The 26,136-nt window shown below is 45.7% G+C and overlaps 1 protein-coding gene across 3 annotated transcripts in view; it reads right to left on the bottom strand.

Moving 5' to 3' along the window:
• The window catches only part of fgf13a (fibroblast growth factor 13a), a 513,436-nt gene extending 499,926 nt beyond the window's left edge, over positions 1–13,510 (bottom strand). Inside the window, exon 1 of one of the 3 annotated variants that reach the window (XM_078211744.1) lies at positions 13,005–13,510. The gene's annotated coding sequence lies outside the window, so the exon portion shown is untranslated. Of the gene's footprint in view, positions 1–12,601; positions 12,729–13,004 lie in introns of those variants that run through there. The other 2 variants (XM_078211747.1, XM_078211745.1) reach the window with 2 other exon arrangements.
• Positions 13,511–26,136: the final 12,626 nt, after the last annotated feature.

Raw genomic sequence — 26,136 nt, forward strand, 5'->3', positions numbered from 1 at the left:
CCAACTCACACCTCATATCATCGTAGTTTCCTTTATTAAGATTCAGGACCCTAGTTTCAGAATCAAGTACGTCACTCTACATCTTGATGAAAAATTCTATTACGTTACGGTCATTCAGCCCCAAGGGGCCTTGCACAATTAGATTGCCAATTATTGCTTTCTCATTCCACATACCCAGTCTAGAACGGCCTGCTCTCTAGTTGGTTCCTCAATTAATTGGTCCAGAAAACCATCCCATACACACTCCAGGAATTCCTCCTCGAAGGTAATGCGACTAATTTGATTTGCCCAATCTATACCCTCCCCAACCTAGGAAGCATAGGTTTAAAGGAGATGTACGAGGCAAGTTTTTTACACAGAGGGTGGTGGGTGCCTGGAACTCGCTGCCGGGGGAGGTAGTGGAAGCAGGTACAATAGTGAGTTTTAAGGGCTGTCTGGACAAATATATGAATAGGATGGGAATAGAGGGATATGGTCCTCAGAAGGGCAGGGGGTTTGAATTCACTCGGGCAGCATGGTCGGTGCAGGATTGGAGGGCCGAAGGGCTTGTTCCTGTGCTGTAATTTTCTTTGTTCTTTGTTCGAAATGCAGACTAAAGTCACCCAGAATTACAGTTGTTCCTTTACTGCATGCATCTCTAATTTTCTGCTTAGTGTCATCCCCAACATCACCACCACAGTTTGGGGGTCACATACAACCCCCACTAACATTTTTTTGCTGCTTGGTGTCTCTCAGCTCTACCCATTGAGATTCCACAATGTCGGAGGTAATATCCTTCCTCAGAATGGTGTTAATTTCCTCTCTTTAACCAGCAATGCAACTCCTTCTCCTTTTGGTTTTTTCTTCCTAAACATTGAATACCTCGGATGTTTAATTTCCATCCCTGCTCACCCTGCTCCATGTCTCCATAATCCTGACTATATCATACCCTTTTACATCTATTTGTGTGATTAATTCATCCACTGTATTGCGAATGCTCCACGCATTAAGGCACAGAGTTTTTCGTCTTGTCTCTAACTTAATTCGTCCTGTTCCCACAAAATTACACTGAGGCCCTGTTTCAATTTGGCCCTTGATTTCTCTGCCTATCACTTTTCTTATTCCCTTTACTGTCTAATGTTCTTGTCCTTGATTTCCCCTCCTCTGACTCTTTACATAGGGTCCCACCCCCTGCCATTTCAGTTTAAATATTCCCCAACAACTCTCACAAATACTCCCCCTAGGACAGCAGTCCTGGTCCTGCCCAGGTGCAACCTGTCCAGATTCTAGAGGTCCCACCTCACCCAGAATCAGCCTGAATGCCCGAGGAATCTTCCCATCACACCATCTCTTTAGCTACACATTCACCTATTTATCCTGCTGTTTCTACTCTGACTAGCATGTGGCACTGGTAGTAATCCTGTGATCGCTACCTTTGAGGTCCAACTTCTCAACTTTCTTCCTAATTCCCTATATTCTGCTTTTAGAACCTCATCCCTTTTTTTTAACCTATGTCAATGGTACCGATGTGTACCATGACCACTGGCTATTCACCCTCCCCCTCCAGAATGTCCTGTAACTGCTCTGAGACATAGAGTCATAGAGATTTACAGCATGGAAACAGGCCCTTCGGCCCAACTTGTCCATGCAGCCCCTTTGTTTTTAACCACTAAGCTAGTCCCAATTGCCCACATTTGGCCCGTATCCCTCTACACCCATCTTACCCACGTAATTGTCTAAACGTTTTCTAAAAGACAAAATTGTACCTGCCTCTACTACTACCTCAGGTAGCTTGTTCCAGACACTCACCACTCTCTGTGTGAAAAAATTGCCCCTCTGGACCCTTTTGTATCTCTCCCCTCTCACCTTAAACCTGTGCCCTCTAGTTTTAGACTCCCCTACCTTTGGGAAAAGATATTGACTATCTAGCTGATCTGTGCCCCTCATTATTTTATAGACCTCTATAAGATCACCCCACAGCCTCCTACGCTCGAGAGAAAAAAGTCTCAGTCTATCCAGCCTCTCCTTATCACTCAAACCATCAAGTCCCAGTAGCATCCTAGTAATTTTTTTCTGCACTCTTTCTAGTTTAATAATATCCTTTCTACAATAGGGTGACCAGAACTGTACACAGCATTCCAGTGTGGTCTTACCAATGTCTTGTACAACTTCAACAAGATGTCCCAACTCCTGTATTTAATGTTCTGACCAATGAAACCAAGCATGTTGAATGCCTTCTTCACTACTCTGCCAACCTGTGATTCCACTTTCAAGGAGCTCTGAACCTGTACCCCTAGATCTCTTTGTTTTGCAACTCTCCCCAACGCCCTACCATTAACTGAGTAAGTCCTGCCTCGTTCGACCTACCAAAATGCATCACCTTGCATTTATCTAAATTAAATTCCATCTGCCATTCGTCAGCCCACTGGCCCAATTGATCAAGATCCCGCTGCAATCCTCGATAACCTTCTTCACTGTCCATGATGCTACCAGCCTTGGTGTCATCTGCAAACTTACTAACTATGCCTCCTAAATTTTCATCCAAAGCATTAATAAAATGACAAATAACAGTGGACCCAGCACTGATCTCTGAGGCACACCGCTGGTCACAGGCCTCCAGTGTGAAAAACAACCCTCCACAACCACCCTCTGTCTTCTGTCATCCAGTCAATTTTGTATCCATTTAGATACCTCACCCTGGATCCCGTGAGATTTAACCTTAATCAATAACCTACCATGCAATTCCTTGTCAGAGGCGTTGCTAAAGTCCATGTAGACAACATCAACTGCACTGCTCTCATCAGTTGCTGGGAGGGGAGGTCCTTAATACAATTACTGTTACTAAGGAGGTGGTGCTTGGTAGACGAATAGGACTGAAGGTAGACAAGTCCCCAGGCCCGGATGGAATGCATCCCAGGGTACTGAAAGAAATGGCTGAGGTAATAGCAGATGCGTTAGTAGTAATTTATCAAAATTCGCTGGACTCTGGGGTAGTGCCGGCTGACTGGAAAACAGCTACTGTTACGCCGCTGTTTAAAAAAGGAAGTAGACAAAAGGCGGGTAACTACAGGCCGGTTAGCTTAACGTCCGTAGTTGGGAAGATGCTAGAGTCCATTATTAAAGAGGAAATAACAGAGCACCTGAATAAGAATGGTTCGATCAAGCAGACGCAGCATGGATTCATGAAGGGAAAGTCGTGTTTGACGAATCTACTGGACTTTTATGAAGATGTCACTAGTGCGGTTGACAGAGGGGAACCGGTGGATGTGGTGTTTTTAGATTTCCAGAAGGCGTTCGATAAGGTGCCTCACAAAAGGTTGCTGCAGAAGATTGGGGTACACGGAGTTAGGGGTAAGGTGTTGGCGTGGATTGGGGATTGGCTATCTAACAGGAAGCAGAGAGTTGGGATAAATGGGTGCTTTTCTGGTTGGCAGTTGGTGACCAGTGGCGTGCCGCAGGGATCGGTGCTGGGGCCTCAATTGTTTACCATTTACATAGATGATCTGGAGGAGGGGACTGAATCTAGGGTATTCAAGTTTGCTGATGACACAAAGGTGAGTGGGAAAGCGAATTGCGTGGAGGACGCGGAAAGTCTGCAGAGAGATTTGGATAGGCTGAGCGAGTGGGCGAGGATCTGGCAGATGGAATATAACGTTAGCAAATGTGAGGTTATCCACTTTGGAAGAAATAATAGTAAATTGGAATATTATTTAAATGGAGAAAAATTACATAGTGCGACTGTGCAGAGGGACCTGGGGGTCCTTGTGTACGAATCGCAAAAACTCAGTCTGCAGGTGCAGCAGGTGATCAAGAAGGCGAATGGAATGTTGGCCTTTATCGCGAGGGGGATAGAATATAAAAGCAGGGAGGTCTTGCTGCAACTGTACAAGGCACTGGTGAGGCCGCAACTGGAGTACTGTGTGCAGTTTTGGTCCCCTTATTTGCGAAAGGATATACTGGCCTTGGAGGGAGTGCAGAGAAGGTTCACCAGGTTGATACCGGAGATGAGGGGTGTAGCTTATGAGGAGAGATTAAACAGATTGGGTCTGTACTCGTTGGAGTTTAGAAGGATGAGGGGTGATCTTATAGAGACATATAAGATAATGAAGGGGCTGGATAGGGTAGAGGTGGAAAGATTCTTTCCACTTAGAAGGGAAACCAGAACTAGAGGGCACAGCCTCAAAATAAGGGGGGGCCGGTTCAGAACAGAGTTGAGGGGGAACTTCTTCTCTCAGAGGGTAGTGAATCTCTGGAATTCTCTGCCCATTGAAGTGGTGGAGGCTTCCTCGTTGAATATGTTTAAATCACGGGTAGATAGTTTTCTGATCGATAAGGGAATTAGGGGTTATGAGGAGCAGGCAGGTAAGTGGAACTGATTCGCTTCAGATCAGCCATGATCTTGTTGAATGGCAGGGCAGGCTCGAAGGGCCAGATGGCCTACTCCTGCTCCTATTTCTTATGTTCTTATGTTCTTATGAACCTTCATGGTTACCCCTTCAAAAAACTCAATCAAATTTGTGAGACATGATTTTGCACTCACAAAGCCAAGCTGACTGTCCCTAATCAGTTCTTGCCTCTCTAAATGCCTGTAGATCCTGTCTCTCAGAATACCTTCTAACAACTTACCCACCACAGATGTGAGCTCATTGGCCTGTAGTTCCCAGGCTGTTCCCTGCAGCCCTTTTTAAACTAAGGCACAACATTTGCCACCCTCCAATCTTCAGGCACCTCACCTGTGGCTGTCGATGATTCAAATGTCTCTGCTAGGGGACCTGCAATTTCCTCCCTCGCCTCCCACAGTGTCCTGGGATACACTTAGAACAAAGAACAAAGAAAATTGCAGCACAGGAACAAGCCCTTCAGCCCTCCAGCCTGCACTGACCATGCTGCCCCTCTCAACTAAAATCCCCTACCCTTCCGGGGACCATATCCCTCCATTCCCATCCTATTCATGTATTTGTCAAGACACCCCTTAAAAGTCACTATTGTATCCGCTTCCACTACCTCCCCCAGCAGTGAGTTCCAGGCACCCACCACCCTCTGTGTAAAAAACCTGCCTCGTACATCTCCTTTAAACCTTGCCCCTTGCACCTTAAACCTATGCCTCCTACTAATTGATTCTTCCACCCTGGGAAAAAGCTTCTGGCTATCCACTCTGTCCATGCCTCTCATAATCTTGTCGACTTCTATCAGGTCACCCCTCAACCTCCGTTGTTCCAGTGAGAACAAATCAAGTTTCTCTAACCTCTCCTCATAGCTAATGCCCTGTATACCAGGCAACATCCTGGTAAATCTTTTCTGTACCCTCTCCAAAGCCTCCACATCTTTCTGGTAGTGTGGCGACCAGAATTGAATCCTATATTCCAAGTGCAGCCTAACTAAGGTTCTATAAAGCTGCAACATAACTTGCCAATTTTTAAACTCAATGCCCCGGCCGATGAAGGCAAGCATGCTGTATACCTTCTTGACTACCTTCTCCACCTGCGTTCCCACATTCAGTGACCTGTGTACCTGTACACCCAGATCCCTCTGCCTACCAATACTCTTAATGGTTCAGCCATTTACTGCATATTTCCTATTTGTATTAGACTTTCTAAAATGCATTACCTCACATTTGTCTGGATTAAACTCCATCTGCCATCTTTCCCCCCACCCCCCGCAGACTCCAACCGATCTATATCCTGCTGTATCCGCTGATGGTCCTCATCACTATCCGCAACTCCACCAACCTTTGTGTCGTCCGCAAAATTACTAATCAAACCATTACATTTTCCTCCAAATCATTTATATATATATTACAAATAGCAAAGGTCCCAGCACAGACCCCTGAGGAATGCCACTTGTCACAGCTCTCCATTCAGAAACGCACCCTTCCACTGTTACCCTCTGTCTTCTTTGACTGAGCAGTTTTGTATCCACATAGCCAGCTCACCTCCGATCCCATGCAACTTCACCTTCTGCACCAGTTCTGCTATGAGGGACCTTGTCAAAAGCCTTATTGAAGTCCATGTAGACAATAACCACTGCCCTACCCTCATCAACCATCTTCGTCACTTCCTCGAAAAACTCGATCAAGTTAGTGAGACACGAACTCCCCTTTACAAAACCATGTTGCCTCTCAATATGTCCACTTATTTCCAGGTGGGAATAAATCCTGTCTTGAAGAATCCTCTCCAATAATTTCCCCACCATTGATGTAAGGCTCAACGGCCTGTAATTACCTGGATTATTCTTGCTACCCTTCTTAAACACTTCAACAGGTCCTGCGTATTTATCTTTAAGACTTCCAGCACCTCCTTCTCTGTAATATGTATACTCCTCAAGACATCACTATTTATTTCCCCAAATTCCCTAACATAGAACATAGAACATAGAAAAGCTACAGCACAAACAGGCCCTTCGGCCCACAAGTTGCGCCGAACATATCCCTACCTACAAGGCTTATCTATAACCCTCTATCTTACTGACTTCCATGAACTTATCCAAAAGCCTCTTAAAAGACCCTATCGAATCCGCCTCCACCACCACTGGCAGCCGATTCCACGCACCCACCACCCTCTGAGTGAAAAACTTACCCCTAACATCTCCTCTGTTCCTACTCCCCAGCACCCTAAACCTGTGACCTCTTGTGGCAACCATTTCAGCCCTGGGTAAAAGCCTCTGAGAATCCACTCTATCAATACCTCTCAACATCTTATACACCTCTATCAGGTCACCTCTCATCCTTCGCCTCTCCAAGGAGAAAAGACCTAGCTCTCTCAACCTATCCTCATAAGGCATGCACCTAATCCAGGCAACATCTTGTAAATCTCCTGTGCACCCTTTCTATGGCTTCCACATCCTTTCTGTAATGAGGCGACCAGAACTGGGCACAGTACTCCAGGTGAGGTCTGACTAGGGTCCTATACAGCTGCAGCATTATCTCCCAATTTCTGAACTCAATTCCTCTATTGATGAAGGCCAGTATTCCATACGCCTTCTTAACCACAGCCTCTACCTGTGACGCTGCTTTGAGCGTCCTATGAACCCGGACTCCAAGATCCTTCTGATCTTCCACACTGCCAAGCGTCTTACCCTTAATATTATATTCTTTCATCCTATTCGACCTGCCAAAATGAACCACCACACCCTTATCTGGGTTGAAGTCCATCTGCCACTTCTCTGCCCAGTCTTGCATCTTATCTATGTCTCGTTGCAACTGCTGACATCCCTCTAAACTATCCACAACACCACCAACCTTTGTGTCATCAGCAAACTTGCCAACCCATCCTTCTACTTCCTCATCCAGGTCATTTATAAAAATCACAAAGAGCAAGGGTCCCAGAACAGATCCCTGGGGCACTCCACTGGTGACCGACCTCCATGCTGAAAAAGACCCATCTACAACCACTCTTTGCCTTCTGTGGGCAAGCCAGTTCTGAATCCACAAAGCAATGTCCCCTTGTATCCCATGCCCCTTCACTTTCTCAATAAGCCTTGCATGGGGCACCTTGTCAAACGCATTGCTGAAATCCATATAAACTACATCTACTGCCCTTCCCTCATCTGTGTGTTTAGTTACATCTTCAAAAAATTCAGTTAGGCTCGTAAGGCATGATCTGCCTTGGACAAAGCCGTGCTGGCTATTTCTGATCATACTATTCCTCTCCAGATGTTCATAAATCCTGCCTCTCAGGATCTTCTCCATCAACTTACCAACCACTGAGGTTAGACTCACTGGTCTATAATTTCCCAGGCTACCTCTTCTCCCTTTCGTGAATAACGGAACCACATCCGCAATCCTCCAATCCTCCGGAACCTCTCCCGTCTCCATTGATGACGCAAAGATCATCGCCAGAGGCTCAGCAATCTTTTCCCTCGCCTCCCACAGTAACCTGGGGTACATCCCATCCGGTCCCGGCGATTTATCTAACTTGATGCTTTTCAAAAGCTCCAACACATCCTCTTTCTTAATGTCCACATGCTCAACCTTCTCAGTCCACTGCAAGTCTGCACTGCAACTACCAAGATCCCTTTCCACTGTGAATACTGAAGTAAAGTATTCATTGAGTACCTCTGCTACTTCTACCGGTTCTATACAGACTTTCCCACCATCACATTTGATAGGTCCCACTCCTTCACATCTTATCTTCTTGCTCTTAACATACTTGTAGAATGCCTTGGGGTTTTCCTTTATCCTGTCTGCCAGGGCCTTCTCATGACCCCTTCTTGCTCTTCTAATTTCCCTCTTAAGTTCCTTCCTCCTAGTCGTATGCGCTTCTAGATTTCTAACATTACCTAGCTCCCTAAACCTTTTGTGAGCTTTTCTTTTCTTCTTGACTAAGTTCATTACAGCTTTCGTGTACCATGGTTCCTGTAACCTACCATAACTCCCCTGTCTCATTGGAACATTGCTGTGCAGAGCTCCAGACATATTTTCCTTGAAAATTTGCCACATTTCTTCTGTACATTTCCCTGAGAAAACCTCCTTCCAATTTATGCCTCTAATTTCCTGCCTAATAGCCTCATAATTGCCCTTACTCCAAATAAACACTTTCCTAGCTTGACTGATCCTATCTCTCTCCAATGCTAATGTAAAGGAGATAGAGTTATGATCATTATCCCCAAAATGCACTCCCACTGAGAGATCTGACACCTGCCCAGGTTCATTCCCTAATACAAAATCAAGTAGGCTTATCCACATACTGTGATACTGTGTCAGGAAGCCCTCCTGAACATACCTAACAAACTCCTCCCCATCTAAACCCCTTACCCGAGGGATATTCCAATCGATATTTGGGAAATTAAAATCTCCCATCACGACCACTCTGTTATTATCACATCTCTCTGGGATCTGCTTCCCAATCTGCTCCTCCACATGCCTGCTACTCTTGGGCATGCCTTTCTCAAGAGTAAATACTGATGGGAAATATTCATTTAGGATCTCACCCATCTTTTGTGGATCTGCATATAGATGACCTTGTTGATCCTTAAGAGGCCCTACCCTCTCCCTAGTTACTCTTTTGCCCTTTATGTATTTGTAGAATCTCTTTGGATTCTTCTTTGCTTCGGCAGATAAGGCAATCTCATGTCCCCTTTTTGCACTCCTGATTTCTCTCTAAACTCTACTCCTACATTGTATGTACTCTTTAAGGGATCCATTGATCCCAGCTGCCTATGCGTGTCATGTGCCTCCTTCTTCTCCTTAACCAGGGCCTCAATATCCCAAGTCATCCAGGGATCCCTACTTCTACCAGCCTTGCCCTTCACATCCTTGACCCAGGGAGGCAACATACCATCCTGGAGTCTTGTTTGCGGCCACAGAAATGCCTGTCTATTCCCCTTATAATTGAATCCCCAATAACTATTGCATTCTCACACTTGTTACTGTCCCGTGTGCAGCAGAACCAACCATGGTGCAAAAAATTTAGTTGTTGCTGTTTTCCTCTGAGTGACCATTCCCCTCAACCGTGTGTGTGTGCGTGTACGTGTGTGTGTGTGTGTGTGTGTGCATGGGTGCGTGTGTGCGTGCATGTGTGCGTGTGTGCGTGTGTGCGTGCGTGTGTGTGTCTCTCTCTCTCTGGGGGAGATGATGGCCTAGTGGGTCAGGTTAGAAACTCCAAAGGTTTTACAGAGCCCATCTGAATCGTAAGTTTTGCATCTTGAATTTGGCTAGGATAAGCACCAAATGTTCCACTTCAGGTGGAAGACCCACTGGGGAGCTTTTATCAAACAAAGTTTATTTAAGAATATAGTTAACATGTATGTAAGAAAATTAGCAAGAACTTTTATCAATTACAAACAAGAAACAAAACAACCAATATAATGTATAACCCTGAACAAATATATCTAATACACAAAGAACAATACAGCACAGGAACAGGTTCTTTGGCCCTCCAAGCCTGTGCTGATCACATTGTCCTCTCTAGACCAACTTATATCCCTCTATTCCCCGTTTGTTCATATGCCTATCACGATAAGTCTTAAATGTGGCGAACGTAACTGCCTCCACCACCTCACTTGACAGTGCATTCCAGGCTCCCACCACCCTCTGTGTAAAAAGACTTACCCCGCACATAGCCACTGAACTTTTCCCCCCTTATCTTGAACTTGTGCCCCCTTAGAATTTTCTTTTCTGCCCTGGGAAAAAGCTTCCAACTGTTCACCCTATCTATACCTCTTATAATTTTATAAACTTCTATCAGGTCACCCCTCAGTCTCCATCTTTCCAGGGAGAATAATCCCAGTTTATTCAATCTCTCCTCAGAGCTAATACCCTCCATAGTAGGCAACATCCTGGTAAACCCTTTCTGTACTCTCTCCAAAGCCTCCACGTCCTTCTGGCTGTGTGGTGACCAGAATTGGACACACTATTCCAAATGTGGCCTAACCAACGTTTTATACAACTGTAACATAATTTGGCAACTTTTATACTCCCAAAGTCCCGTCCGATGAAGACAGGCATGCCATATGCTTTCTTCAGCACATTTTCCACCTGTGCTGCCACTGAGACTCTGGTCCAGTCCCAACAACACCCTTCAGGAAAACAAGATCATGTTTTCAGGAAACCAACAGAATTTTCAAAACAACAGGGAGAGAGGGAAAAAACTTTTTTTTTTAGCTTGCTGTCCCTTCTAACGCTGAAACTCAAACCTGCACTCCAAACTGAAACTGAAAAAAACCTGTCCAAAAACACATGACCATCCTCCTAACAATGCAGGACCATAAAACTAATCCCAGAGTAAACACAAACAACCCCAGTGAAACCACTTCAGCAGCAATAAAAGGACATTTAATCTCTTAAAGGTACACTCATGTCACAGTGTTGTGTGAGGGGAATGGTAGACATGAGCTGATTATTGTGTGTGAGAGTGTGTGAGGGAGGAGAGTGAGTGTGTGAGTGAGTGTGATGTGTGTGTGAGGGGACTGGTGAACATGGGCTGAGAGAGTGTGAGGGAGGAGAGTGAGTGTATGTGTGTGCGTGTGTGTATGTGTGTGAGGAATGGTGGACATGCCCCTGTCTACATCAATGGGGTCGAAGTAGAAAGGGTCAAGAAAGAGTCTGGACATGCTTTTTAGGTGTCCAGATCACCAACAACCTGTCCTGGTCCCCCCCCCCCCCCCCCCCCATGCCGACACTATAGTTAAGAAAGCCCACCAACACCTCTACTTTCTCAGAAGACTAAGGAAATTTGGCATGTCAGCTACTTTTACAGATGCACCATAGAAAGCATCCTTTCTGGTTGTATCACAGCTTGGTATGGCCCCTGCTCTGCCAACAACTGCAAGGAGCTACAAAAGGTCATGAATGAAACCCAATCCATCATGCCTTCCATTCATTGACTGTCTACATTTCCCACTGCCTCAGCAAAGCAGCCAGCATAATTAAGGACCCCATGCACCCTGGACATTTTCTCTTCCACTTCTTCCATCAGGAAAAAGATACAAAGTCTGAAGTCACGTACCGACCGACTCAAGAACAGCTCCTTCCCTGCTGCTGTCAGACTTTTGAATGGACTTACCTTGCATTAAGTTCATCTTTCTCTACACCCTAGACTGTAACATTACATTCTGCACTCTCTCGTTTCCTTCTCTATGAACGGTATGCTTTGTCTGTATAGCGCGCAAGAAACAATAATAAATCAAATCAAATCAAAACATGGGCTGATGAGTGTGTGAGAGAGTGTGTTTTAAGGACGCCATTTAGTAAAGAAAAACACACCTTTTTCAAATTAACACTTAGGCAGCAGTTTCTGCACATATATTGGGCAGATATTGTGCTGTAAAGTATTACCATTTTCTGATTAATCAGCTGGTAGCTGTTGTAACTGTACACCCGACATCAGTCAGAGACGAATGCAAACAGACAGGAGAATACTGGAGTGAAAGGAAAGCATTTATTTGTTGAAAATCTTTAACTGGCGTGTTCCAGAGATTAGCCCCGAGTATCTGTTCATCTCCAGTTCCCCCCTCTCTGTGCTGAGAGCCCGTTAAACCTGAACAGGAGAATGCAGTTGATCACTGCCGCCCGATCACTGCCATGTAAACCGATAGTAACAAAGAGATTACAGCATTTCAACGTTAAACCTGCTGCCTGCTTTGATAGAAAGGTAACACTTTAACTATCCGATTACTAATGTTAACTATCCGATTACTAATGTAAGAGGTTCGATTCTAATTCAAGTCCAAAGTTGCGGTAAATCAACCAAGAGAAATAAAAATAAATCTCAGTTAGTCAGGCTGGCCGTTTCCAGTTATAGAAATAGTTAACCGGAGTGACGTTCGCAGAAACATTAACAAATATATTCCAGATCGAAGTGATGGTTAGAAATGATAATTTCCCTCCAAATCAACGTTGCAATATTGAGACTATTTCCTGATTTTAATGGTGGGCGGTTATCCGGGATAGTTTCAAATTGGTTTTATTAACTAATTTGGGGAATGCAGTGAGGGATTGATTGGCGATGTTAACATGCACAGGCTGAATGGGGCTGAAACTGCGCTTCTCTGTTTGTCTGCTGTCTCTGTCCCGGGACTGGAGGGCATTCCAAAGCATTCATCACTGTCACAATGATGCAGAAACACTGCATTTGTCTAAGGCACCGTGTGTCCCACATACCAGTGGATTCTCATCCTCTCCTACCTGTCCTTATATATAAGCGGTTCCTCGTTCACCCAGCCCCGGAATTGTCTACAAAGTAGGGCACTGTAAGTTTGCAAACGCGCGGTGAAGTTTTCAGCCCTGTTCAGCAGCAAGTGTTAGATTTAATCCACAACAGCTAAAACAGGGCAAGTGTCCAATCGCTGCACACCCCACACACCCCCCCCCCAAAAAAAACAGGGCAAGTGTCCAATCCCTGCCCCCCTACCCCCCCCCCCCCCGCCACCAAACTAAAGATTCAAAAGGCAAAACCCACTTTATTCCCAAACGAGTTTTTCTTACACATGTGGCAATTTGACTCAGTCTCAGGCCCATTGGATCCAAACTCCACACATTCCACACTTTCAGCAAAACAGCTTTTTCTCAACAAAAGGGAATCACATACCTGGGATATCACTACCACCCTCACCACCACCGCCCGCTGCTTCCAAAGATCAACTTTATTCAGAGTTTCCAATCCAGCCGCTCAGGGAATTTCAGAGCACAGTAAAACAATCCTCTCCTGGCAAGGAATGAAAGGTTTGATGTTGTGGTTCCCGGGGCAGGTTGCAGGTGCCGTGGATGCAAACTTGTGTCCACTTTGCCTACAGCTGGCTTGTTTTTGACATGTTGGGAGTCTCAGCTGGACTGGATCAGTCTGTCACACCAGCCCAGAGGCGGAACCGACCGGCAAACCGGCAACTCCGGGAGCTCAGCTCCTGCTATTTTTAAGGACACTGTATCCTTTTCCATAAAGTGTCTTGACTTGTAATGGGCCAGGCTGTACTCAGGGGCAGGGAGCAGCTGTTAAGATCACTTTACACACCGTGTTGCCTGGAGGAGTGATAGAGAGAGAGACCAACCCTGGGAAAGAAAACAAGTTGACAATCTTGCTGCTCCAGTTTCTCCCCCTTTTTCTAAAAACAAAAATCGAAACTGAAACCAATTTATTACGTCCCGGATTATATTTCTTCATCTTTCTCCCTCTTTACAGACAGCAACCAGGCACAGTATTGAGTGTTCCAATTGTTAAAGCCATCCACACATTCCGGCATTTGGAAATGGACGTGTTTTAGTTCAAATTTTAGTGAGTTCTTTATTTTTTCCAACTGTGCTTCCGTTTGTGTGTGGATCTGGTATCAGTATGTTCGGTCGTGTTTGTGTTATGGTTGCAATGGGTGGAGGCTTTGACTGTGGCAGATGGGACCTCATGGCCTTGAAGCAGGAACACTGGATGATCACTGAAGCGATATCGTGTCCAGCCTCATCCTGAGGCCAATTCAAAGCAATGGCTGTGGGGAGTTTGCAGAGTGCAAATTGCAGAGGTAGTTGTTTGCTAGAAAAATGTCCCGGTGCCAATGTTCCCTCCCAGCCAGGAAGGAATCCATCTGTACATTGTATGATTTTAGACATAAAATCATAGAATGTGTGAGCAGGGAGGTCATGACAGCGCTGTTTCAACACTCATTAAGCTGTACTCCAGCAAGTGTTAGATTTCACCCACCAACAGCCAAAACAGGGCAAGTGTCCAATGCCTGCAAACTCCCCCCCCCCCAAAAAAAACAGGGCAAGTGTCCAATGCCTGCAAACTCCCCCCCCCCCCCAAAAAACAGGGCAAGTGTCCAATGCCTGCAAACTCCCCCCCCCAAAAAACAGGGCAAGTGTCCAATGCCTGCAAACTCCCCCCCAAAAAACAGGGCAAATGTCCAATGCCTGCACACCCCCCCAAAAAAAACAGGGCAAGTGTCCAATGCCTGCAAACTCCCCCCCAAAAAACAGGGCAAGTGTCCAATGCCTGCACACCCCCCCAAAAAAAACAGGGCAAGTGTCCAATGCCTGCAAACTCCCCCCCAAAAAACAGGGCAAGTGTCCAATGCCTGCACACCCCCCCAAAAAAAACAGGGCAAGTGTCCAGTTCCTGCACCCCCCAAAAAAGGGCAAGTGCACAATCCCTGCCCCCCCCCAAAAAAACAGGGCAAGTGTCCAGTGCCTGCCACCACCACCCCACTCCGCCACCAAACTAAAGATTCAAAAGTCAAAAGCCACTTTATTCCCAAACAAGTTTTTCTTACACATGTTGTGATTTGACTCAGTCTCAGTGAAGAAATCATAGAAACCCTACAGTGCAGAAGGAGGCCATTCGGCCCATCGAGTCTGCACCGACCACAATCCCCACCCAGGCCCTACCCCCACACATTTACCCACTAATCCCTCTAACCTACGCATCTCAGGACACTAAGGGGCAATTTTTAACCTGGCCAATCAACCTAACCCGCACATCTTTGGACTGTGGGAGGAAACCGGAGCACCCGGAGGAAACCCACGCAGACACGAGGAGAATGTGCAAACTCCACACAGACAGTGACCCAAGCCAGGAATCGAACCCGGGACCCTGGAGCTGTGAAGCAGCAGTGCTAATCACTGTGGTACCGTGCCGCCCTGTGAGGCCCATTGGATCCAAACTCCACAGCTGGAGCACTGTGTGCAGTTCCGGTCGCCACACTACAGGAAGGATGTGATTGCACTGGAGAGGGTGCAAGAGGGGATCCACCAGGATGCTGCCTGGGCTCGAACATTTCAGCTATGAAGAGGCTGGTTAGGCTGGGGTTGTTTACTTGGGGCAGAGAAGGCTGAGAGGCAACCTGATTGAGGTCGACAAAATTATGACGGACATAGATAAAGGTAACTGGGAAGGATCTTTTCCCCTTAGTAGCGGGATTAATAACCAGGGGGCAGCGATTGAAGGTAAGGGACAGGGAATTTAGAGGGGATTTAAGGAAAAACCTTTTCACCCAGAGGGTGGTGGTAATCTGGAACTCACTGCCTGAAAGAGTGGGAGAGGCAGGAACCCTCACAACATTTAAGAAGCATTTAAATGAGTACTTGAAATGCCACAGCGTACAAGACTATGGACCAAGTGCTGGAAATTGGGATTAGAATAGATTGATGCTTGATGGCTGGCACACACAATGGGTTAATGGGCCTCTTTGTGTGCTGGAAAACTCTATGATGTGGAGATGCCGGCGTTGGACTGGGGTGGGCACATTAAGAAGTCTCACAACATCAGGTGAGACTCACCTGATGAAGGAGCAGCGCTCCGAAAGCTCGTGATTCCAAATGAACCTGCTGGACTTTAACCTGGTGTTGTGAGACTTCTTACTGTAAAATTCTATGACTGTGACTATTTTTCAATCTCATAAAACTATGGTCCCGTGTGACATCTGAAGTGATACAGAAATCTGAGTTTGATAAACTAATCCAAGAAGAGTCACCACCACCACAGGGGCGGCACGGTAGCACAGTGGTTAGCACTGCTGCTTCACAGCTCCAGGGACCTGTGTTCGATTCCCGGCTTGGGTCACTGTCTGTGTGGAGTTTGCACATTCTCCTCGTGTCTGCGTGGGTTTCCTCCGGGTGCTCCGGTTTCCTCCCACAGTCCAAAGATGTGCGGGTTAGGTTGATTGGTCATGCTAAAATTGCCCTTAGTGTCCTGAGATGCGTAGGTTAGAGGGATTAGTGGGTAAAATATGTAGGGGTATGGGGGTAGGGCCTGGGTGGGATTGTGGTCGGTGCAGACTCGATGGGCTGAATGGCCTCTTTCTGTGTTGTAGGGATTCTATGTCTATGTTCTAAGAGTCACAATATAGATTTAAAGTGAAAGTCTAAGTTGAGGAAAATCTTTTTCATCCAGTGGATGGTGGGAGTCTGGAACTCGCTGCCTGAAAGGGTGGTTGAGTCAGAAACTCTTGTAACATTTAAAAAGTATTTAGATATTCACTTGCACTGCCGTAACCTCCAGGGCTACAGGCCAAGTGCTGGAAAATGGGATGGGTGTAGTCAGATCTTTGTTGACTGGCATGGACACAATGGGCCGAATGGCCTCCTGTGCAGTGAACATCTATGAATCTATAAACAAAACTGTATATGATAACTTGACTCAGTTATTGGGAGTGGGAAATATTAACTCAGGTTCCAGAATCCTGTTTACATTCCAGTAATTGCTGGGAAAGTATAAGTTTGACTTTGATTCTCTCTGCGTACATTTGAATAACCTGTTAAATTTCACTGTTAATCTCAGGTGTGAAAGATAGAGGAGTGGGAAACATTGTGGAAAGTTAGGAATATAGAAATCTATTCCTCTCCTAAACCCTGTTTTGCCAGAACTTGCATATATATCTTTCACAATTTCAGAATGTTACAAAGTGTTTCACAGTCACAATGTGTGAAGTGTAATTTTTAAAGTGTTGTCACCATTTTAATACAGGAAATGTGGCTCTTTTAACTAGTCTTGTGAGATATTTGACATCAATCCAGATTAGCCATATAAATACTGTGGTTACCAGGGCAGGTTAGAGGCTGGGAATACTGCGGTGTGTAACTCACCTCCTGACTACCTAAAGCCCGTTCATCATCTACAGGGCACAAGTCAGGATACTCTCCCCTTGCCTGGATGAGTGCAACTCCAACAATACTCAAAAAGCTCAACACCATCCAGGACAAAGTAGACAAAGCTTGAACATAGAACATAGAAAAAATACAGCACAAACAGGCCCTTCAGCCCACAAGTTGCGCTGGTCATGTCCCTACCTACCTAGGCTATATATAGGCTTACCTATAACCCTCAATCCTATTAAGTTCCATGTATTCATCCAGAAGTCTCTTAAAAGACCCTATCGAGTTTGCCTCCACTGCCACTGACGGCAGCTGATTCCACTCACCCACCGCCCTCTGAGTGAAAAACTTACCCCTGACAACTGCTCTGTACCTACTCCCGAGCACCTTAAACCTGTGTCCTCTCGTAGCAGCCATTTCAGCCCTGGGAAAAAGCTTCCGATAATCCACCCGATCTATACCTCTCAACATCTTGTACACCTCTATCAGGTCACCTCTCATCCTTCGTCTCTCCAAGGAGAAAAGACCGAGCTCCCTCAACCTATCCTCATAAGGCATGCCAACCAATCCAGGCAACATCCTTGTAAATCTACTCTGCACCCTTTCAATAATTTCCACATCCCTCCTGTAATGAGGCGACCAGAACTGAGCACAGTACTCTAAGTGGGGTCTGATGAGGGTCTTATAAAGCTGCATCATTATCTCCTGACTCCTCAACTCACTCCCTTGATTGATGAAGGCCAGCACACCATACACCTTCTTAACCACCTCCTCTACCTGCAAGGTCAATTTAAGAGTCCTATGGACCCGGACCCCAAGGTCCTTCTGATCCTCTACACTGCTAAGAGTCTTACCCTTGATATTATACTCCTTCATCCCATTTGACCTGCCAAAATGGACCACTACACATTTATCCGGGTTGAAGTCCATCTGCCACTTCTCCGCCCAGTCTTGCATCCTATCTATGTCACGCTGCAGCTTCTGACATCCCTCCAAACTATCCACAACACCACCAATCTTCGTGTCGTCGGCAAACTTACCAACCCATCCCTCCACTTCCTCATCCAGGTCATTTATGAAAATGACAAACATCAAGGGTCCCAGAACAGATCCCTGGGGCACTCCACTGGTGACCGACCTCCATTCAGAAAAGGACCCATCTACAACCACTCTCTGCCTTCTGCAGGCAAGCCAGTTCTGGATCCACAAGGCAACAGCCCCTTGGATCCCATGCCCTCTCACTTTCTTGAGAAAATTGTGTGGGGGACCTTATCAAACGCCTTGCTGAAGTCCATGTAAACCACATCTACCACTTTTCCTTCATCAACGTGTTTAGTCACATTTCCAAAGAACTCCACCAGACTCGTAAGGCACGATTTGCCTTTGACAAAGCCGTGCTAGCTACTTTTTAGCATACTAAACTTCTCTAAATGTTCATAAATCCTGTCCCTCAGGATCTTCTCCATCAACTTACCAACCACTGAGGTTAAACTCACCAGTCGGTAATTTCCTGGGCTATCCCTATTCCCTTTCTTGAATATAGGAACCATATCCGCAATCCTCCAATCCTCCAGAACCTCTCCTGTCTCCATCGATGATGCAAAGATCATCGCCAGAGGCTCTGCAATCTCTTCCCTTGCCTCCCACAGTACCCTGGGGTACATCCCATCCGGTCCCGGCGACTTATCTATCTTGATGCTATTCAAAATTTCCAACACATCCTCTTAATGTCCACATACTCAATCTTTTCAGTCCGCCGCAATCCTGTAGTACAACCACCCAGGTTTTGATTGGCACGCAAGCCACAAACATTCATTCTCTCCACCATCGACACACAGTGGCAGCTGAGTATACCATCTACAAGATGCACTGCAGCAATTCCTGCTATTTGCAGCCTTCAGTCATCCCAGCCCAGTGAAAAGTTTTGGAAAGTCTTGTTCTTTTAAATTTGAGCCAGATCCTTCCTGATTAATCACGCTGATTTTTTGTGTTGCAATCAACACAGCTTCCCTGTTCAGGATGGAAAATTGTGGAGCACATTTAATGTTTCCTGTATTTTGTTTGTGTTTATATTGGAGGGTTGCTTGCAACATACCTTTGACCTGGAGCTTGATGCCTCCTGGTCCATATAACTGTTACAGGTGCTTTCAGACATTGTTTCATTAGCCACAGTTGTTTATCCAACAGGATAATCACACTGGCCCCTGTGTCTAATTTGAAATTTGCGAAATGGCCATTTACAAATGTGTCAGCGTTCCAAAATATGAATCTGAGATTCTTAATTCCTCACAAAAATCATTGTTGGACTTCTCCTTGGTGTGGCTGCCCTATCCAGTGGACTCCTCTGGGGTCCCCCGCCTGTCCCGAGGTTTTGGACTTGCACATCTTTCCAAAGTGTCCAGGGGGTTGCACTGAAAGTGCTGCACAGTGATTGCTGACACTACTCGTGCCTGTGAAGTCTTTTGGTGTCACAGCACTGACACAGTCTGCCACCATCTTGTGCTTTGCTTGGGTATTTGCCTTTTGCCTTTTGGTTGCTTTATGAGCTGGACTGTTGGGGTTGCTCTATACCATGGTATAACTTCACCATGTAAAATGGATCGGTTTTGCTGGTGGACTTCCAGTTGCCTGATGATTTGGGTGGCTTTTTCCAAAGTCAAATCTTTAAAATCATAGATTGTACAACGTAGAAAAGGCCATTCAGCCCATTGAGTCTGGACCAATGGTAACTACCACTAAACTCGCACTAATCCAATTTTCCAGCACTTCTCCCATGATGTTTTAAGTGCTCATCCAAATATTTTAAAAGTTGTAAAGTTTCCGGCTTCCATTACCTTCCCAGGCAGTGCATTCCAGATTCCCACCACTCTCTTAGAGAAAATAAAGTTCTCAAATCCCCTCTGAATCTCCTGCCCTTTACCCTAAAACTATGCTCCCTCATGATTGACCCCATTTCCTGACCAAGGGGAACAGCTACTCCCTAGTCACCCTGTCCATACCCCTCATAATCTTACACGGTAGCACAGTGGTTCGCACTGCTGCTTCACAGCTCCAGGGTCCCGGGTTCGATTCCCGGCTCGGGTCACTGTCTGTGTGGAGTTTGCACATTCTCCTCGTGTCTGCGTGGGTTTCCTCCGGGTGCTCCGGTTTCCTCCCACAGTCCAAAGATGTGCGGGTTAGGTTGATTGGCCAGGTTAAAAATTGCCCCTTAGAGTCCTGGGATGTGTAGGTTAGAGGGATTAGCGGGTAAATATGTGGGGGTAGGGCCTGGGTGGGATTGTGGTCGGTGCAGACTCGATGGGCCGAATGGCCTCCTTCTGCACTGTAGGGTTTCTATGATGATTTCTATGATGTTCCCCTTCAACCTTCTCTGCTCTAGAGAAAACAATCCAAGCCTATCCAGTCTCTCCTCATAGCTCAAATGCTTCATCCTGGAGAATCTCCTCTGAACCCCTGCTAGTGCAATCACATCTTTCCCATACTGAGGTGACCAGAAGGTGATCTTTAGATTGGAGAACATCTAAAAGAGTATCACCGGTCATTCCCAATACTACTCCATCGCTCATGTGCTCTGATTGGAGGTCACCGTAGTCACAGCCTTCAGCCAATCTGTATAACTCATCTATGAAAGAGTTCTTTGGAATTCAAACTCTATAGTTAAATGTTGCTTACTCCACAATTATATTGCTTCTTAGGTTGAAGTAGGTGTCAAAAGTCTTCATGTCCTCTTCAAAGTTATTGGAAGTTTCATGTATTCCCTGTCTGGCAGTTGTGCTATTGGCTATTGAACCTACTGTATATAATAATGTATTCACTTGTTCAGCCTTTGTTTTCTTATTCAAGCCTGATACTCTCATATCCTTTGTGTCAACAAAACGAAGAAGATTGTCATCAACTTCAAGAAGCATAAAGGAGAATATGCCCCTGTCTACATCAACGGGGATGAAGTAGAAAGGGTCGAGAGCTTCGGGTTTTTAGGTGTCCAGATCACCAACAACCTGTCCTAGTCCCCACATGCCAACACAATAGTTAAGAAAGCCCAACAATGCCTCTACTTTCTCAGAAGACTAAGGAAGTTTGACATGTCAGCTACGACTCTCACCAACTTTTACAGATGCACCAGAGAAAGTATTCTTTCTGATTGTATCACAGCTTGGTATGGCTCCTGCTCTGCCCAAGACCGCAAGGAACTACAAAAGGTCATGAATGTAGCCCAATCCATCACGCAAACCAGCCTCCCATCCATTGATTCTGTCTACACTTCCTGCTGCCTCGGCAAAGCAGCCAGCATAATTAAGCATCCCATGCACCCCAGACATTCTCTCTTTCACCTTCTTTCCGTTGGAAAAAGATACAAAATTCTGAGATCATGTACCAATCGACTCAAGAACAGCTTCTTCCCTGCTGCTGTCAGACTTTTGAATGGATCTACCTTGCATTAAGTTGATCTTTCTCTGCACCCTAGCTATGACTGTAACACTATATTCTGCACTCTCTCCTTTCCTCCACCATGAACAGTGTGTTTTGTCTGTATAGTGTGCCTCAGGGATCAGTGCTGGGCCAACTGTTGTCATTTATATTAATGATTTGGATGAGAATATAGGAGGCATGGTTAGTAAGTTTGCAGATGACACCAAGATTGGTGGCATAGTGGACAGTGAAGAAAGTTATCTTCAATTACAACGGATCTTGATCAATCGGGCCAGTGGGCTGACGAATGGCAGATGGAGTTTAATTTAGACAAATGCGAGGTGATGCATTTTGGTAGATTGAACCAGGGCAGGACTTACTCAGTTAATGGTAGGGCGTTGGGGAGAGTTACAGAACAAAGAGATCTAGGGGTACATGTTCATAGCTCCTTGAAAGTGGAGTCACAGGTGGACAGAGTGGTGAAGAAGGCATTCGGTATGCTTGGTTTCATCGGTCAGAACATTGAATTCAGGAGTTGGGACGTCTTGTTGAAGTTGTACAGGACATTGGTAAGGCCACACTTGGAATATTGTGTGCAATTCTGATCACCTTATTATAGAAAGACCATAAGACCATAAGACATAGGAGCGGAAGTAAGGCCATTCGGCCCATCGAGTCCACTCCACCATTCAATCATGGTTGATTTCAACTCCATTTACCCGCTCTCTCCCCATAGCCCTTAATTCCTCGAGAAATCAAGAATTTATCAATTTCTGTCTTGAAGACGCTCAACGTCTCGGCCTCCACAGCCCTCTGTGGCAATGAATTCCACAGACCCACCACTCTCTGGCTGAAGAAATTTCTCCTCATCTCTGTTCTAAAGTGACTCCCTTTTATTCTAAGGCTGTGCCCCCGCGTCCTAGTCTCCCCTGTTAATGGAAACAACTTCCCTACGTCCATCCTATCTAAGCCGTTCATTATCTTGTAAGTTTCTATCAGATCTCCCCTCAACCTCCTAAACTCCAATGAATATAATCCCACGATCCTCAGACGTTCATCGTATGTCAGGCCTACCATTCCTGGGATCATCCGTGTGAATCTCCGCTGGACCCGCTCCAGTGCCAGTATGTCCTTCCTGAGGTGTGGGGCCCAAAATTGCTCACAGTACTCCAAATGGGGCCTAACCAGTGCTTTATAAAGCCTCAGAAGTACATCCCTGCTTTTGTATTCCAAGCCTCTTGAGATAAATGACAACATTACATTTGCTTTCTTAATTACGGACTCAACCTGCAAGTTTACCTTTAGAGAATCCTGGACTAGGACTCCCAAGTCCCTTTGCACTTTAGCATTATGAATTTTGTCACCGTTTAGAAAATAGTCCATGCCTCTATTCTTTTTTCCAAAGTGTACGACCTCGCACTTGCCCACGTTGAATTTCATCAGCCACTTCTTGGACCACTCTCCTAAACTGTCTAAATCTTTCTGCAGCCTCCCCACCTCCTCAATACTACCTGCCCCTCCACCTATCTTTGTATCATCGGCAAACTTGGCCAGAATGCTCCCAGTCCCGTCATCTAGATCGTTAATATATAAAGAGAACAGCTGTGGCCCCAACACTGAACCCTGCGGGACACCACTTGTCACCGGTTGCCATTCTGAGAAAGAACCTTTTATCCCAACTCTCTGCCTTCTGTCTGACAGCCAATCGTCAATCCATGTTAGTACCTTGCCTCGAATACCATGGGCCCTTATTTTACTCATGATACTATTAAACTAGAAAGAGTGCAGAAAAGATTTGACATGTCAAATACCACACATGGTGCTACCGGGACTTGATGGATTGAGTTATAAGGAGAGGCTGAATAGACTGGGACTTTTTTCTCTGGAGCGTAGAAGGCTGAGGGGTGATCTTATAGAGGTCTATAAAATAATGAGGGGCATAGACAAGGTAGATAGTCAATATCGTTTCCCAAAGGTAGGGGAGTCTAAAACTAGAGGGCATAGGTTTAAGGTGAGAGGGGAGAGATACAAAGTGTCCAGAGGGGCAATTTTTTCACACAGAGAGTGGTGAGTGTCTGGAACAAGCTGCCAGAGGTCGTAGTAGAGGCAGGTACAATTTTATCTTTTAAAAAGCATTTAGATAGTTACATGGGTACAATGGGTATGGAGGGATATGGGCCAAATGCGGGTAACTGGGATTAGTTTAAGGGCTTTTTAAAAAAAGGGCGGCATGGACAAGTTAGGCCGAAGGGCTTGTTTCCATGCTGTAAACCTCTATGACTCTATGACTCTATAATTCTAAAAAATAGGGCAGACAGGTTTTTGGATTAACATCTTATCTGAAAGATGTCACCTCCGACACTGCAGTACTCTCCCTGGAGATCACATGGTCTGGAATGGGGGGGTGGGGGTGAGTTAATAGGTTGTGATGAACAAAGCATCGTAGCTGTGAGGGACAGCTCGGTGGATAGGATATTAGGATGTAGATAGGCTGGAAAATTGGGCGGGGATCCTGGATTCAGGATTCAATCCTGGACCGGGGAGCGGCGCGGGCTTGGAGGGCCGAAGGGCCTGTTCCTGTGCTGTATTGTTCTTTGTTCTTTGTTCTTCGTACTCCCAAAGTCCTGCAGTGGTAGTGTCAGTATGGATTGTGTACTCGGGTTTCTGAAGTGGGACTTTCAATCCAGAACCTTCCTATTCGGGAGTCCTGGGTGTTATAGACAGAGCCACGGCTGACTATAGCCTGAGACCAAACACTGGCACAAAGCACTACCCGCCAGAAGAAATGGCAAATTATGGATCATCGTGAGGAAAGAATGGTTTTTTTAAAAACTCTTTGACAGCAAGATGAAATTGACGTTAATTTTCAAATGAAAAATGACATTTTGTGTTCCAATCCTTAAAGTCAGTCAATGCTGAGGATTGGTAACAATTAACAAAGCGACAAAGCTTTGCACAGCTTCAGTGTTTACAGCCTCCACCAATAAAACAAGGCAAATGAATTTACTGTGCTATTTATAAAGTGACAAACAGGCCATTCAGCCCAAACAACCCCTCTTGAGGGTTAGACATCTCCCCAGCCCACTTTACTTAATCCTATCAGAATGTCCTTCTGTTCCATTCTCCCTCATGTATTGATCCAGCTTCCCCTGAACTACATCACCCTGTGTGGTATGCAAGCAGAGCCAGCACATCCACTCGGAGAAATGGGCAGTAAATGGGGCTGCAGGAACTGGGGGCAGTGGTGGCGAGAGCTGACAAACAAAAATGTAACCAATTTCCCGGGGTGTGGGCCAGACAATCAGAAAGCAACATGGCAACTTGCTGTCCAATTACTTCCACTGAATCGGTTCCAAACAGTTTTAGGTGAAATTAACAAGTGAGATCTGTTTTGTACAACATTCTGGTCAAGGACCTTCTTGAAGAATGATTCCACCTGCTTTTACATTGCTCAAGCAGTTCCTCTTGCTCATGATTCAATCACAAAGTGCCTCAAAAGCAAGCCTGATCTGTATGTTCCTCCTCCCTCTGACCCTTTCTATGCTGTCAGTCTCTGCCTTATGGAGTGAGGATGGAGGCACTCTGTACTTTCCTCCTTTTTCTGACCCTCCCTGTACTGATCATCACCCCCTCTGCCTGGAACAGCCAACAGCAGCAGTGAGCAGGGGCAAGTTTCTCCTGGCATTGCCCCTGCCCCAGCCCTGTGATACTCGCAGTATCTCGACCATTTCATTTTCACTTGTGGGACATGGGTGCCACTGGCAGGGCCAACATTTATTGCCCATCCTTAATTGTTCTTAAGTGGACAGTTACGAGTCAACCATGTTGCTGTGGACCTGTAAGCCAGACCAGGTAAAGACGGAAGATTTCCTTCCCTAAAGGACATTGATGGGCCAGATGGGTTTTTACGACAATCAACAATGGTTTCATGGTTTTCATTAGATTTTTAATTCCAGTTTTTTTACTGAATTAAAATTCCACCATCTGCATGGTGGGATTCGAACCTGGGCCTCCAGAACTTTACCTTGGGTCTCTGGATTACTATTCCAGTGATAATACCAGTACGCCACTGTCTCCCCCTCGCATCATGATGCGTGTACATGTTTGCTCCATCCATCCTCCTGTGAAAATCCTGTGACCCATTTCTTTCAATACCTGACTTTGACTGAGCTGCTCACTCAGCTTAAGCCACCTTCTTTATTCAGCATGGTGTCCTTGTTCCCGCACCCCTGCTATGCCCGGCCACCCCGTGAACAGTTTGATTCCCTCTGCTGCCACACCCACTGGTTTAAAAAGCCATCCTGTGCCATTTGATTGAATCTGACTACCAGGCTAGACTCCCAGCTGTCAGCCCCTCACTGTCACCTCACCCCACACCACTCCAGCTAACCCCAAGCAATATGGATTCTAATATTCTCCCAGTTTGTGGGATTGTTGCAGGTCAGGCATACTCCTCAATGATCACCCTCACGGTTGAGAAAGACAGGTCCCACAGATTCTTACATAAGTCTGAAAAGTGATCCAATTCTTCTTAAAGGAAAGGAAACACCTCAGAATTGCCTCCAGATAGCCTTTTTAAATTGATTTAGCAAACAACCCACATATTATGAGGGTCTCAGAATTTCTCTTCAATATTGTACCTCTCCACTGAAAAGTGCATGTGGATGGGTTTTCCAGTTTGGATACAGAAAACTAAATGAGATGATACATTTTCAATATGATATAAAAGTCAATTA

Source organism: Mustelus asterias, chromosome 4 (genome assembly GCF_964213995.1).
Source record: "Mustelus asterias chromosome 4, sMusAst1.hap1.1, whole genome shotgun sequence".
In the NCBI taxonomy this organism is placed as follows: domain Eukaryota; kingdom Metazoa; phylum Chordata; class Chondrichthyes; order Carcharhiniformes; family Triakidae; genus Mustelus; species Mustelus asterias.